Raw genomic sequence first — 13,902 nt, 5'->3', positions numbered from 1 at the left:
AAAGTAATTTTGATTTTTCTCTTTATATTTAGCTACTATAACTTAATTGTTCTTTTTTAAGTAGATAAAGCATTATAATTTGTAAGATTTTTTTCAAATTTTCATTTCCATCTGCATATATTTCTGTTGAAATATTTTTGTTTGGTCCTTCTTTAGTTAAGCTACTGTTGCTAAATTGATGCCACAATTACTCTTATTAGAATAGCATGAAAGCTTTATGGTAGCATTATTTAAATATAGACCCAATAATATAATTCTCATGAACACGTAATGAGAAGTATTTTATTTTGATTTGAATTGAATGCCCACTATGACTTAGAGCATCCTTTAAGTCTGACATGGATAGAAAAGTTGAACACAATAAAGACCACTTCTGTGTGCAATGGCTAGTTTTACAAAACTGAGGAGGTAATTTAACATTTACCTTAATCAACTTCTGTTGATTTTAAAAAATGTAAAAAAAAAATAAAACGAAACAAAAATGTTAACAAAACAGCACCGCATTCAAACTAGATAATCTTTGTTAGTGTACTCCTAAATTCACAGTTTAGCCCTAAATTCATAGGATTGGATTAATCCTAAATTCACAGATTGGAGTACTTAAGATTTTACAACCATGTCTTTCTGTTTTGTAAATTTTTTCTTAAGTGTTATTGTTTTGTTAAAAAGTTCTCGTTTTTTAACATTTCTAAAATTTGTGAAGTCAAAATCAAAAAGTTTTCTCTTGATGGCAAATACACACACACACACACCAACCACAGTACAAATATTCGGCCTATTTCGTTGTTTTGTGGGTAGCTGAAAATGTAGTTAGAGTTTCATTTTTTTAAGTGATTAAATAAATGTTGAAAATAAAAATGTTTATAAAATTTTTATATAGATAGAAGATTCACAAATCATATCCACAGAAAATGAGAGGTACCTGATGATTCAGTAAGGGTCCAATAGAAACCCTTCATCCAAATGGTGCAGATGAGGGGACTGAGATGCAGGTAGTCACCTGGGCTATATCAGGGATGCGGGGAGGACCGACGATGACGGCTCTGAGGTACTGGCAGTAAGGAAGCTCTTCTCACTCCTGGGTCTGGAGGATGAGGGGTGAAGATGCCATCTAAGCTCAGCAAGGGGCAGTCAGGGGGACAGGGAAAACTTCCCCACCTCTGTCTGGACCATCCTTTTAATGCTGGAGCAAAAGGCAGCCACCCCAAGGGCCTGGGCAGGGCAGGCAGAAGTCAGCCTCCGGTACCGAGCTGCCCAGAAAAGGTTCATAGAACTTGGATAATGACCAGCACACTTGACTCTATTTGATCCATTGTGTCTGTGTGTTTTATTGCCTTCATTCACATCCACTAGAGAGTCTATGACCTTTGACAATGTATAGGTATTGGAGATGCCGTGATGGAAAAAAGCAACCAAGAGAGGCCTGTGGACCACTCACTGTGGATCCGGTGAGGGACAAGTTCAGATAATAAAGAAAAAGAGACAAAGGATGGTAATCTCTGCTCTGCAGACAATTCCAATAGGGTAATCTGTAACATGAGAAATTAGGAGGTGATATTTATGCTGAGATTTTAAAAGCAAAGAGGAGTTGGCCTGGGAAAGTCAGGGGGCTGAATATTCCAGGCAGAGAGGACAGGAGTATAGAGACTTGAGAACTGGGTTTCTGAGCAGGGAAATGGGGCAAAGAGGACAGCGCGGGGGGTGGGGAGGGGGGAACACGCCCACTGCACAGACATCTCTCTAGTGCAGGACAGGGACACCAGGGGAAGATTTAGACCTGGGGGAGAGGGTTGGAGGCCAAGGACGTGCTGTGATGTGTATCCTACACAGATCTCTGTGGATGGGGATAGAGTGGAAGGTGGAGCTTGGGGAGGGGGTAAGTTTGCGGGAGGGGCTCACAGGGGTCAGCATGGAGCACTGGGGGCTGCACAGGGTGGTTGTCACAAAGACTGAGGAGGAGGACAGATGGGGCTGTGTTCCGGTGGTTGAGGGTCAGAGGAGAGGAATGAATGACTCAGACTTCTTCTAAGAACGCCGTGTATGTTTGTTCTACAAGCAACTTAGTAAAACTGCTGAGTGAGAATCCTGAAGAAAAACTCAGCAAGACGTGGCTCGATGACACCCCATGAAAGCCCGCTTTTCTGATGCACGGAGGGTGGAGCAGGCATGTGCACTTGGACTCCCCAGGTGTCTGCCGTTCCTGAAGGCCCTCCTGATCAGTGGTCTTACCCCTCCCGGGGGTCCCACCACAGGGGCTCTGCGGGCAAGCTTGGGAAAGGCGGGAGGGGAGGGTGAGGATTCCCAAGTGTGAGGCACTGGCTACCTGAGTGGAGCTGTCCGGACGCTGCTCATGGGGAGACCAAGATGAACCCTAGGTTTCCTCTTGCAGGGTGTGCAGGCTGTGGAGAGACGGACTCAGGGACCAGAAGTCGTTGTAAAGGAGGCCTAGACACTCGTTGGCTCTGTACCGGCTCTCAGACTGCCTCTGCAGCAACCTTGGGTGAGGTGGGAGGTCAAGGAGGGCTCTCTGGGGGAGGTGGCCCCTGAGCTGAGTACTCAAGGATGAGTCGGAAAATGACCTCCAGTGCGTCTTATTTGGTGGGGCCTGTGAATCCCTTGGAAATCTTGTCACAAAGCAGATTCTGATTCATTAGGTGTTGGGTCCACCTGAGACCTACACTGCTCACCGGTGATCCTGAAGTTGGGTGGAGAAGTGGACGAGCACAGATCTTTAGGTGACGGTGGGGAAGGAGTGTGGGGAAAAGGAAGGGGGCCATGGCATTTCTGGCTTGAGCCCAGGCACAGACCAGAAGGCGTGGACAACCTGGCTGATCTGATCTACAACTTGGACAGGTGCACTGTCCCCTGAGGACACACCTCGTCTCAGAGGAGCACGATGAACTTCAGATTGGCAGGTGCCCTTGAGGAAGCCATGTGTGGGCAACCCTCTTAGACCTCCAGAATCCCCTGTGTCAGGAGATAACTTATGTCCACTCTCTTGCTCAGTCCAGACATCTGAGGACCCCTTCTGACCTGATCCTAGTTCCTCACCCCCTACGTCCACTCCATCACTTAGTCCACAGAAGATTCTTCCAAACTCCCTGTGTTTTCCCTCAGTCTCAGCCACCATCCTCCAGTGCAAACCACCCCTCTCCTTTAGATCACTGTCACTCTTGTGACCGTCCATCCTACTTGGGCCTCACGTCTCCATGCTTCTTCCCTTCTGTCTCCTCACAGCAGCCGGAGTCACCTCTTATCCCACAACCTGAGCATGGCCAGAAGAAGCCAGACCTTGGCATGCGTGGGATGAAGGTGCAGCCGACCCCTGACCTTGGTTCCCCTTCTCCTGGCTCTGGGTCATGTACAGCAAGGAAGAGCAGTGCCCACTGCACCCTGGATAGTTCTGGGGGTGCTTGGTTTATGCCTGTATGTAACTGACAGCTGCCCTTTTCACTCATAAAATCGTTCCAGTTACAACAATAAGTTATATGGTCACAAAATGAATGGCTCACTGGAGTTCAAACCTTTCAAAAAGAACTGCCACAATTTCTTAAAATATGTAAGCTCATGGGAAATGTGATCAAATAATTTAAATTTAAATCTGAATGCAGCAAATGGGAGTCAAAAATGCACCACTAATTTTGCCAATGTAACCAATAGAGCAACATCATATTTTTAGTTAAGATGATTCTGCAGTCTTAAATTCCTAATCAAAAGCCGTTCTAGTTTGGAAAAGGTCTCAACAAAAGCCAGGTAATGTGTGGGGTAAACACAACACCAAATACACTTGGGTTACAGTTTAGGCCCCTCCAGTTTACTGTGGAATCAGAAGAGATTGTTCTTGAAAACCCTTTCACAAGAGCCCATTCTAATGCAAAGTTCATGTGATACGAGGTTCACCTGAATTATAAACGATTCATTTGTTGGACTCAGACTCAAGGGCATTTTGTGGTGAAGTAAGACCTTGAGTCTCAAGATATAAAGACATGAAGTTGCTGTGCCCGGAAAAGTGCTCTTAGGAAGACAAGGCGGTAGTGACCCTCCATCCAGGGCCCCTCCCAGGGAAGCTCTGATTCAGTTACTGTCCCGTAAGGGGCCAGGACACCTGAATTTATTCCAGGATCCTCTCATGATTCTGATGCACAGTAGAGACGGGGAGTCACTGCAGTGGGGAGTCGACTCTAACATGTGTTGCAAGGTTGTGCATCCTCCTCTGAGTCAGCACTCAGGTCCCCTCCCTCACTTCTCGGGGCTCATGACACAAAGGTTACAATTTTTATAATTAATAAGCTTTAATTTTAGAGCACTTTGGGTGCACAGCAAAACTGAGTGGAAAGTGCATAGAGTCCCCTTACATCCCCTGTCCCTACACACTCAAAACCTTCCCATCACCATCCCCCACCAGAGAGGTGCATTTGAACCTGCACTGACCCATTCCCATCCCCCAGACTGCAGAGTTAACACGGGGGCTCACTCTTGGTGCTGGACGTTCTGTGAGCTTTGACAAACACATGATGACATGTATCCATCATGACAGTGTCATACAGAGTAGTTTCTGTGTCCTAAAAATCTGTGTTTGGCCTGTTCATTCCCCCCAACCCAAACCCTGGCAACCTTGACCTTTTCACTGTCTCCTTAGTTTTGTCTTTTCCAGGATGCCATGTAATTGGATTCATATAGTGTGTAACTTTTTTAGACTGACTTTTTCACTCAGTAATATGTTTTTAATTTTCCTCCATATCTTTTCATGGTTTCATAGCTCATTTCTTTATTAGTGCTGAGTAATATTCCATTGGATCCACCTCGATGTTTAACCCTCAGAGTTGTCCCCACTCAGCCACCAGTGATTCTTCCATTAGAGCTCAGGTTTTCCTGCCCTGGTGTTGGTTTCCAGGAAGATTTCTGCTCCTGAGAGTCTACTCTGGTTAAGTTGTGACTCTGTGCCTGCCTGCCTGTCTCTTCAATTTTGGAAGCAGTGGTTTGCCCTGTGATGTCATTACTCTGACATATTTAAGAGGAGTTATTAATTTTTCATTTTGTTCAGTTTTCACTTGTCCTCAGGGCAGAGTGATGGTTTCCAAGCCTCTTACACACAATTTATGGTATTTTCATTTCCACTCTCTCTCCTCCTGCATTGCTGATCTGTGGAACACTGACCTCAGAGGGGTCCCTGCTCCTCCAGCTTCCTCTGGGTTCGGGTACCGGGGAGCCCAGCAGGGCACTGGATGTCTTGCTCCCTTTGACCAGGTGGCCGTGAGCTGGCTCTGTCTGCGGGCTGAGAAACACTCTGCTCTTAAGGGGCTGACTCTACACGACTCTTCCTCAGTGTTATACCAACAGCTCTTCTTCCTTTGGTTCCCTCTGGCCCAGGTGTGCTAACTTCTCCACTGCAAGTGGCCCAGACTAGTTTAATGCAGCTGCTGCAACAAATCACCACAAACTGGGAGGCTTAGAACAATACACACTTATTACCTTACGTGTCTGGGGGTCAAAAGCTCAAAATCAGTCTTATTGGGCTAAAGTCAAGGTGCTGGCAGGGCTGGATCCTTCTGGAGGCTCCTATATTCCTTGGCTTGTGGCCCCTTTCTTCCTCCTCAAATCTAGCAGCATGTGATCTTCTCATCTCTCTCTGGCTCACTGATCACTGCATTTGTCATCACAGCTTCACTGACTCTGACCTCCTGCCTCCCTCTTACAGGGACAATTGTGGTCACCTTTAGAACCACCTGAATAACTTAGGAAAATCTCCGCATTTCAAGATCCTTTGCACATCTGTGAAGTCCCTTTTGCCATGTATCAGGTAACCTATGCACAGGCTTGGGGGTTAGGAAGGGGGTGTCATTACGGGGGCCATTACTCAGCCCACCCCACAGACACTTTATGCACTGCAGTCCTGCTCCACCCACACCTGTGTGAACAGCGCCTTTGTCTATGAACTGTCCGCAGAGTAACCTATTTCAAGCATCACCTGTTTCCCTGACTGTGCTGTCCATGGCTCCTATGTCAGAAATGTGTGGAAAAGACAAACTCACTAAGCATTTAACATTTTCCCAAGAACATGAATAGATTACAGTTTATGGAAAAGTCAGATTTATGCAAAAATGCAAATGGATACTGGCAGTGTTCTGTAAACTGAAGATTTCTGACAGGAAAATAAGATGAACACAATGTCTACATAAACTAACCTACTTTTGAATAACTCTGTCTAGATTTTCATATAATGCTGCTTTCATTATTGTGAGATGGAACCAGCTATGTTTTTTAGCAAGAACCATATTGCAGTCAACTAGGTTTCTACCAGGACTCAGTGGCTGCGCTTGGCTGTGCAACCGATGTGCTCTGTTCCTAACTTAACACAGTGCATGTGGAGTCAGAATAATGACCCCTCCCAAGGTGCCCATGCCCTAATCCCGGGAACTTGTGAATTCGTTGTGTTTCATGGCAAACACACTCTGCCAATGTCCTGGGTTATCTGAGTGGGCCCCGTCTAGTCACATGAGCCTTTGAAAGTAGAGAACTTTCTCTGACTAGAAGCAGAGGAGAGATGAAGCAGATGGTGAGTCAGAGAGATTCCAAGAACGAGGAGGATTCATATGCTTTTCTGGTCTTTGATATGCAGGGACCATGTCCAGGGAGCAGAGAGAGGCCTCTAGGAGCTCAGGGAGGCCCCCAGCTGACAGCCACAAGGAAATGGGACTTCAGTCCTACAACTGCAGGGAACTGGATTCTGCTAAAGATCTGAATGAATTTGGAAACAGCTTTTCCCCAAGCCTCCCAATGAGAGCCCAGCTGATCATCTTGCTTTCAGCTGTGTGAACTGACACAGAGAAACCCATTGAGCAAACCAGACTTCCAACATACAGACCCTTGAGATGTTAAAGGAATATTTGTTTAACCCCTCAACTTTGTGAGAATTTGTTATGACAGCAATAAAACACTAATATAATGCAATTTAAGTAAGAACAAGATACATGCTGTAAAATATTACTCTTTAATAAAAGATGCATCATTGCAGAGGTGGGATCAAGATGGTTGAGTAGGAATATGCTGAGCTCACCTCCCCTTGGGACTGGGACACACAACTATGTATAGACCTGCTCTCTCTGAGAACAACCTGAAGTTCAACAGAATGGCTCTTCTACAACTAAGGCTAAAAAGAAAGCACACGCACGCACGCGCACACACACACACACACACACACACACACACACACACACTGAGGTAGGTAGGAGGGGGAAAGAAGCAATCTCATCAGAACCCACACCCTAGCAGTTGACCCGAAAGAGGAAGAGGATATCACAAACTTAGAGGCCTTCCCAGCCCTGGGGTCCAGCGCACCAGGAAGATGAGCCCCCTTAACTGATTTTGGAAGCCAGCAGGACTTGTGACTGGGAGAACCAGGGGGCTACAGGAAACTGAGATTCCACTCTTGCAGGGTGCACACAACTTACTCCTGGTCTCAGCACCGAGACAGCAGATTGAAAAGTGCCTGGTGCTCTAGGTGGTCTGCCAACAGTGCTCCAGCACAGCTCCCAGCGCACACTGGCTCAGTTCCTAACCTCCATGCACACACTGGTGGAAACATTTTAATGCCCCAGGAGAAGCCCTGGCCCGTGCTGGGCTACAACTCTAGCACCCTCCCAGGTCTAGTCTTCTCCCACCAAAATGGCTGATCCCAACTTGCCCCAGGAAAAGCCCCAGCCAGCACTCCACCTTCAACCCTCCAGCTAAAGCCACTAGGGTCATGCAGATTGCATAGGGACACACCCACACAAGGACACACCTTCAAGACCTGAATCAGGTAACTATTGCACCTCACTCCATAGAGACAATCAGGAAAAGTCAAACAAAATGAGAAGACAGAGGCATATGTTCCAAACAAACATATCCAGGAAAAAAAGAAAAACCCTAATGAAATGAAGATAAGTAATTTACTTGAAGAGTTAAAAGCAACAGTCACAAAAATGCTCAGTAAACTTAGGAAAGAATAGAGAAACACAGTGAGAGCTCCAAAAAATAGTTAGAAGATATTAAAAAAAAAAAAAACAAAACCTCTCAGACCTAAAGAATACAATAATAGAAATGAAAAATACACTAGCAGGAATCAACAGCAGATTAGATGATACAGAAGAGCAGATAAATGACATGGAAGACAGAATAGTGGAAATCACCCAATCAGAACATCAAAAAGGAAAAAAAAAACAGTTTTAACTGAGGATAGCTTAAGGGACCTCTGGAACAACATCAACCATACTTACATTATATTGTAGGCGTCCCAGAGGAGAAGAGAAAGAGACAGAAGTAGAAAAAGTACTTAATGAAATAATGTTTGAAAACTTTCCTTATCTGGGGAAGGAAATATATACCCCGGTCCAGGAAGCAGAGAGAGAGTTCCCAACAAGATAAACCCAGAGATTCACACCAAAATAAATCATAACTAAAATGGCAAAAATTAAAGATGAAGAGAGAGTTTTAAACATAGCAAGAGAAAAACAGAGTCACATACAAGGGAACACCCGTAAGGCTATCAGTTGATTTTTGAGCAGAAACTTTGCAGGCCAGAAAGGAGTTGCAAAATATATTTAAAGCGCTGAGAGGAAAAAAGTGTATAGCCAAAGATACTCTACCCAGCAAGGTTATCATTCAGAATTGAAGGAAAAATAAAAAGTTTCCCAGGAAAGCAAAAACTAATAGACTTCATTGCCACTAAAACAGTTTTATAAGAAATTTTAAAGGGTCTTCTTTAGCAAAAAAGAAAAGTCCATAACAAGATAAAGAAAATACAGGAAAGCAAAAATCTCACTGGTAATAGCTAGTATATAGTAAAGGCAGTGAGTCAACCACTTAAAAAGCTAGTGTGAAAGCTAAAAAACAATTGGTAAAGTCAATTACAACTACAATAAATAGTTAAGGGATACACATAAAAGATGTAAAATATCTTTTTTTGTAGGGATGGAGCAAGAATTTAGAGCTTTTAGAATGGTAACCGCAAACCAAAAACCTATAATAAATACGCAAAAAAGAAATAGAAAGGAACTCAAACATAACACTAAAAAGAAACTTATCAAACTACAATGGAAGAAACTAAAAGAAAAAGACAAAAGAGAAGAACTACAAAGCAGACAAAGAAACCAAACAGAAAACAAGTAACAGAATGGAAATAAGTACATATCTATCAATAATCACTTTAAATGTTAAATGTAAGTGGACTAAATGCTCCAATCAAAAGACACAGGATGGGTGAACGGATTTTTTAACAAAGGCCAACCTGTGAGAGACTCACTTCAGAACTAAAGACATACAGACTAAAAGTGAAGAGATGGAAAAAAAATACTCCATACAAATGGAAACAAAAATAAAACTGGAGTAATAATACTCTTGTCAGACAAAACAGACTTAAAAAAAAAAAAGTCTATAACAAAAGACAGAGATAGGCATTATATAATTAAGAAAAAAATGAAAGAGGGCTGAAATAAATAAAATTAGGTATAAAAGAGGAGAAATTAAAATGGATATCACAAAAATACAATCATAAAAGAATACTAAGAACAATTATATGCCAACAAATTGGACAACCATGAAGAAATTAATAAATTCCTAGAAACATACAACCTTCCAAGACTGAATCAGGAAGAAATAGAAAATCTACAAAGACTGATTACTAATGAAATTGAATCAGTAATAGGAAAAAAATCCCAACAAACAAAAGTCCAGGACCAGACAGCTTCACAAGGGAACTCCACCAAACATTTAAAGGAGAATTAATGTCTATACTTCTCAAACTAATACAAAAAATTGAAGAGGAGGAAACACTTGCAAACTTATTCTCTGAAGCCAGCATACCTTGATTATCAAATCCTCAACATAACAAAGGCCATTTATGATAAACCATAGCTAAGATCACACTCAATGGGGAAAATCTAAAAACTTTTCCTCTAAGATCAGGAACAATATAAGGATGCTCACTCTCACCACTTCTATTTAACATAGTATTGGAAGTCCTAGCCACAGTGATCAGACAAGAAAAAGAGATATGTCATCCAAATTGGAAAAGGAGTCGCATCTGTCACTATTTGCAGATGACATGATACTATATGTAGAAACCTCTAAAGACACAACCAAAAGACTATTTGAACTAATAAGTGAATTCAGAGAAGTTGCAATAGACAAAATTACTATACAGAAGTTTCTTGCATTTCTATACACTAATAATGAACTATCAGAAAGAGAAATCAAGAAAACAATCTCATTTACAATTGAATCAAAAAGAACAAAACATCTAGAAATAAATTAACTAAGGAGTTGAAAAACTTGTACTTTGTAAACTATAAAACACAGAAGAAAAAAATTGAAGACAACATAAATAAATGGAAAGATATCCAATGTTCACAGATCAGAAGAATTAACATGGTTAAATGCCCATAATACCCAAAGCAATCTACAGATTCAATGCAATCCCTGTCAAAACACCAATGGCATTTTTCACAGAACTAGAACAAATAATCTTAAAATTTGTATGAAATTGTAAGTGACCCTGAATAGCCAAAGCAATCTTAAGAAAAAAACAAAAACAAAACAAAAAACAAAGTTGGTGGTATCTTGCTTCCAGATTGCAAACTGTATTACCAATCAAAACACCACGGTCTTGGCAAAAAACAGACACATAGATCAATGGAACAGAATAGGAAGCCCAGAAATAAACCAACACACATTTGGTCAATTAATCCATGACAAAAGATGCAAGAATATACAATGCAGAAAAGACAGTCTCTTTTAATAAGTGATGTTGGGAAAACTGGACAGCCACATGTAGACGAATAAAATTAGGTCATTTTCTCACACCAGACACAAAAATAAGCTCAAAATGGATTAAAGACTTAAATGTAAGACTTGATGCCATAAAACTCTACATAGAAAACATAAGCAGTAAACTCTTTGACATTGATCTTAGCAGTATTTTTTTGGATCTGTCTCCTCAGTCAAGGGCAACAAAGGGAAAAGTAAACAAATAGGACCAAATCAAATTAAAAAGTTTTTGCTCAGGAAAGGAAACCAAAACAAATCAACAAAACAAAAATACAACCTATTTAATGGGAGAAGATATTTGTAAATACATCCAATAAGGGGTTAAAACACAAAATATATAAAGAACTTATACAACTCAATATAAAAATCTAATTAAACAATGGACAGAGAAGGTAACTAGGTATTCTGCAAAGAAGACATACAAATGGCCAACAGGCACATGAAAAGATGCTCAACATCACTAATCATCAGGGAAATGCAAATCAAAACCACAATGAGATATCAGCTCACACCTGTCAGAATGGTTGTCATCAAAAAGACAACAAATCACAAGTGCTGGTGAGGATGTGGAGCAGAGGGAACCTTTGTGCACTGTTGGTGGGAAAGCAAATTGGCTCACTATGAAAAATGGTGTGGCGATTCCTCAAAAAGTTAAAAATAGATTCTAAACTTGTTTATCTATTTTATATATACCAGTCAGTATCTGCAAATCTCGAACTCCCAATTTATCCCTTCCCACCTCCTTTCCCCCTATTAACCGTAAGTTTGTTTTCTATGTCTGTGAGTCTGTTTCTGTTTTATAAATAAGTTCATTTTTTTTTTTTAGATTCCACATATGAGTGATAGCACAGGGAACCATATTCAACATTTTGTAGTAGCTTTCGGTGAAAAAGAATATGAAAATGAATATGTGTATATCCATGTATGACTGAAGCATTGTGCTATACACCAGAAATTGACACAACATTGTAAACTGACTATATTTCAATTAAAAAAATTTAAAAAATTTAAAAATAGAACTACCATGTAATCCAGTAATTCCACTCCTCGGTATTTATCTGAAGAGAACAAAACACTAATTAAAAAAAAAATGAATGCATCCCTACGTTCATTGCAGTGTTATTTACAATAGCCAAGATATGGAAGCAACCAAAGCGCCTATCAAAAAAGGAATGAATAAAGAAGACGTGAGATATATGTATATGTATATTTACACACATATATATACAATAGAATATAACTCATCCATAAAAAATAATGAAAATCTTGCCATTTGCAACAATGTGTATACACCTAGAGGATACTACGCTAAATGAAGTAAGTCAGACTGAAAAGGACAGATACTTTTATATTTGTATGATTTCATTTATATATGGAATCCAAATAAAAACAAGTAAAATAACAATAAGAAACAGGCTTATAGATAGAGTACAAACAGAAGGTTATCAGAGGGGAGGTGGGTGAGGAAAGGAGAGAAATAGCTAAGGGAGATTCAGAGGTACAAAATTCTAGTTGCAAAATAATTGAGTCACAGGTATGAAATGTACAGTGTGGGGAATATAATCAATAATTATGTAATATATTTGACAGATGGTAATTAGACTTGTGGTGATTATGTTGAAATGTACAGAAATCTTGAATCACTATGTTGTGTAACAGGAACCAGCATAGTGTTGTAGGTCAATTATACTTCTAAAACAGACAAACAAAACCCATGGAAAATGAGATCAGCTTTGTGATTACCAGGGGTTTGAGGGGAAGGGGAATTGGATGAAGGCAGTCAAAAGGTACAAACTGCCAGTTATAAGATCAATAAGTATTAGAGATGTGATGTCCAAAAAGATAAACACAGTGAATGCTTCTGTAGGATATACATGAAAACTATTAAGAGTCTAAATCCTAAGAGTTCTTATCACAAGGAAAAAAAATTTCTATTTCTTAAATTTTGTATCTATTTGAGATTATAATGATCACTAAACTTATTGTGATAATCATCTCATGATGTATATAAGTCAAATCATTATGGTATATACCTTAAACTTATACAATATTGTATGTCAATTACATCTCAGTAAAGCTGGAAGGAAAAAACAGAAAAAATATGCAGATACTGGGAGGAAATGATAATGATAGGGGTGGGGGATATTGGTATTTGTTAATTTTTTACTTTATGCTTTTATGTATTTCTAGTTGTCTGCAATGAACAGGTATTGCTTGTAAAACTAGAAAGAAAACAATAAATGTCATTTTAAAATGTTCTCCATAATCTAGAAAGTTCCTCTGTCCCCTTTTAGATCAATTCCCACTATCCTAGAAATGACCCTTGTTCTCATTTCTGTCGCTACAAATTAGTTTTGCCTAATCTAGAACTTCATAAATGTCTGCATACCCTACGCTCTTTTTTTGTGTCTGCTTCTCTAACTCAGATTGATACTTTTGCGATTCATCCACGATGTCATGTATTTCAGAGATCTGGCCCATTTTTTGTTGTTGTTTACCACTGTCTGGATATACTATAATTTGGTTATCCATCCCAAGTACAGAGGCATTTGGGTTGTTTTCAGTTTGGGGCTAGTATGAATAACAATGCTATCAACATTTTTTTGCAAGGCTCTTTGTGGACATGTGTATTCCTGTTTCTGGTTATTGACTTGAACATCATAGGGTTGATGTATGTTTGTGGTTTTAGGAAACTTCCAATCAGTTTTCCTCTATGGAAGAAAGACTGTATTTAAGCATGTATTTTCAATACAATAGGAACTTCAGAACTTTAGACTGAAAACAAGTTTAATGTGGAGATTGCCCTGAATTGTTTCCTGCACTAATAATAGTCCTACTGGCGTTGCCCCTGGGTGACATGGAACAGCATCATTGGCTCCAGTGGTTCCAAAGGCACTTGAGATGCCTTTAGGTTACACAGTTTAGCTTACATTCTGGAATTTTCTGTAAGGGAGGGTAACAGGACACCTGAGGCATAATAAAAGACAGACTCAGAGTTAAATCATGAAGTCTGAGGAATGTAACCTTCACCAATAATCAACCTTCCCATGTCTCTCTTGAGACACATTGCAGACACACGCACACACATTTATTTAT

The sequence above is a fragment of the Camelus bactrianus genome, chromosome 13 (genome assembly GCF_048773025.1).
Source record: "Camelus bactrianus isolate YW-2024 breed Bactrian camel chromosome 13, ASM4877302v1, whole genome shotgun sequence".
NCBI lineage: Eukaryota > Metazoa > Chordata > Mammalia > Artiodactyla > Camelidae > Camelus > Camelus bactrianus.
Note: the sequence above shows the minus strand (reverse complement) of the source record.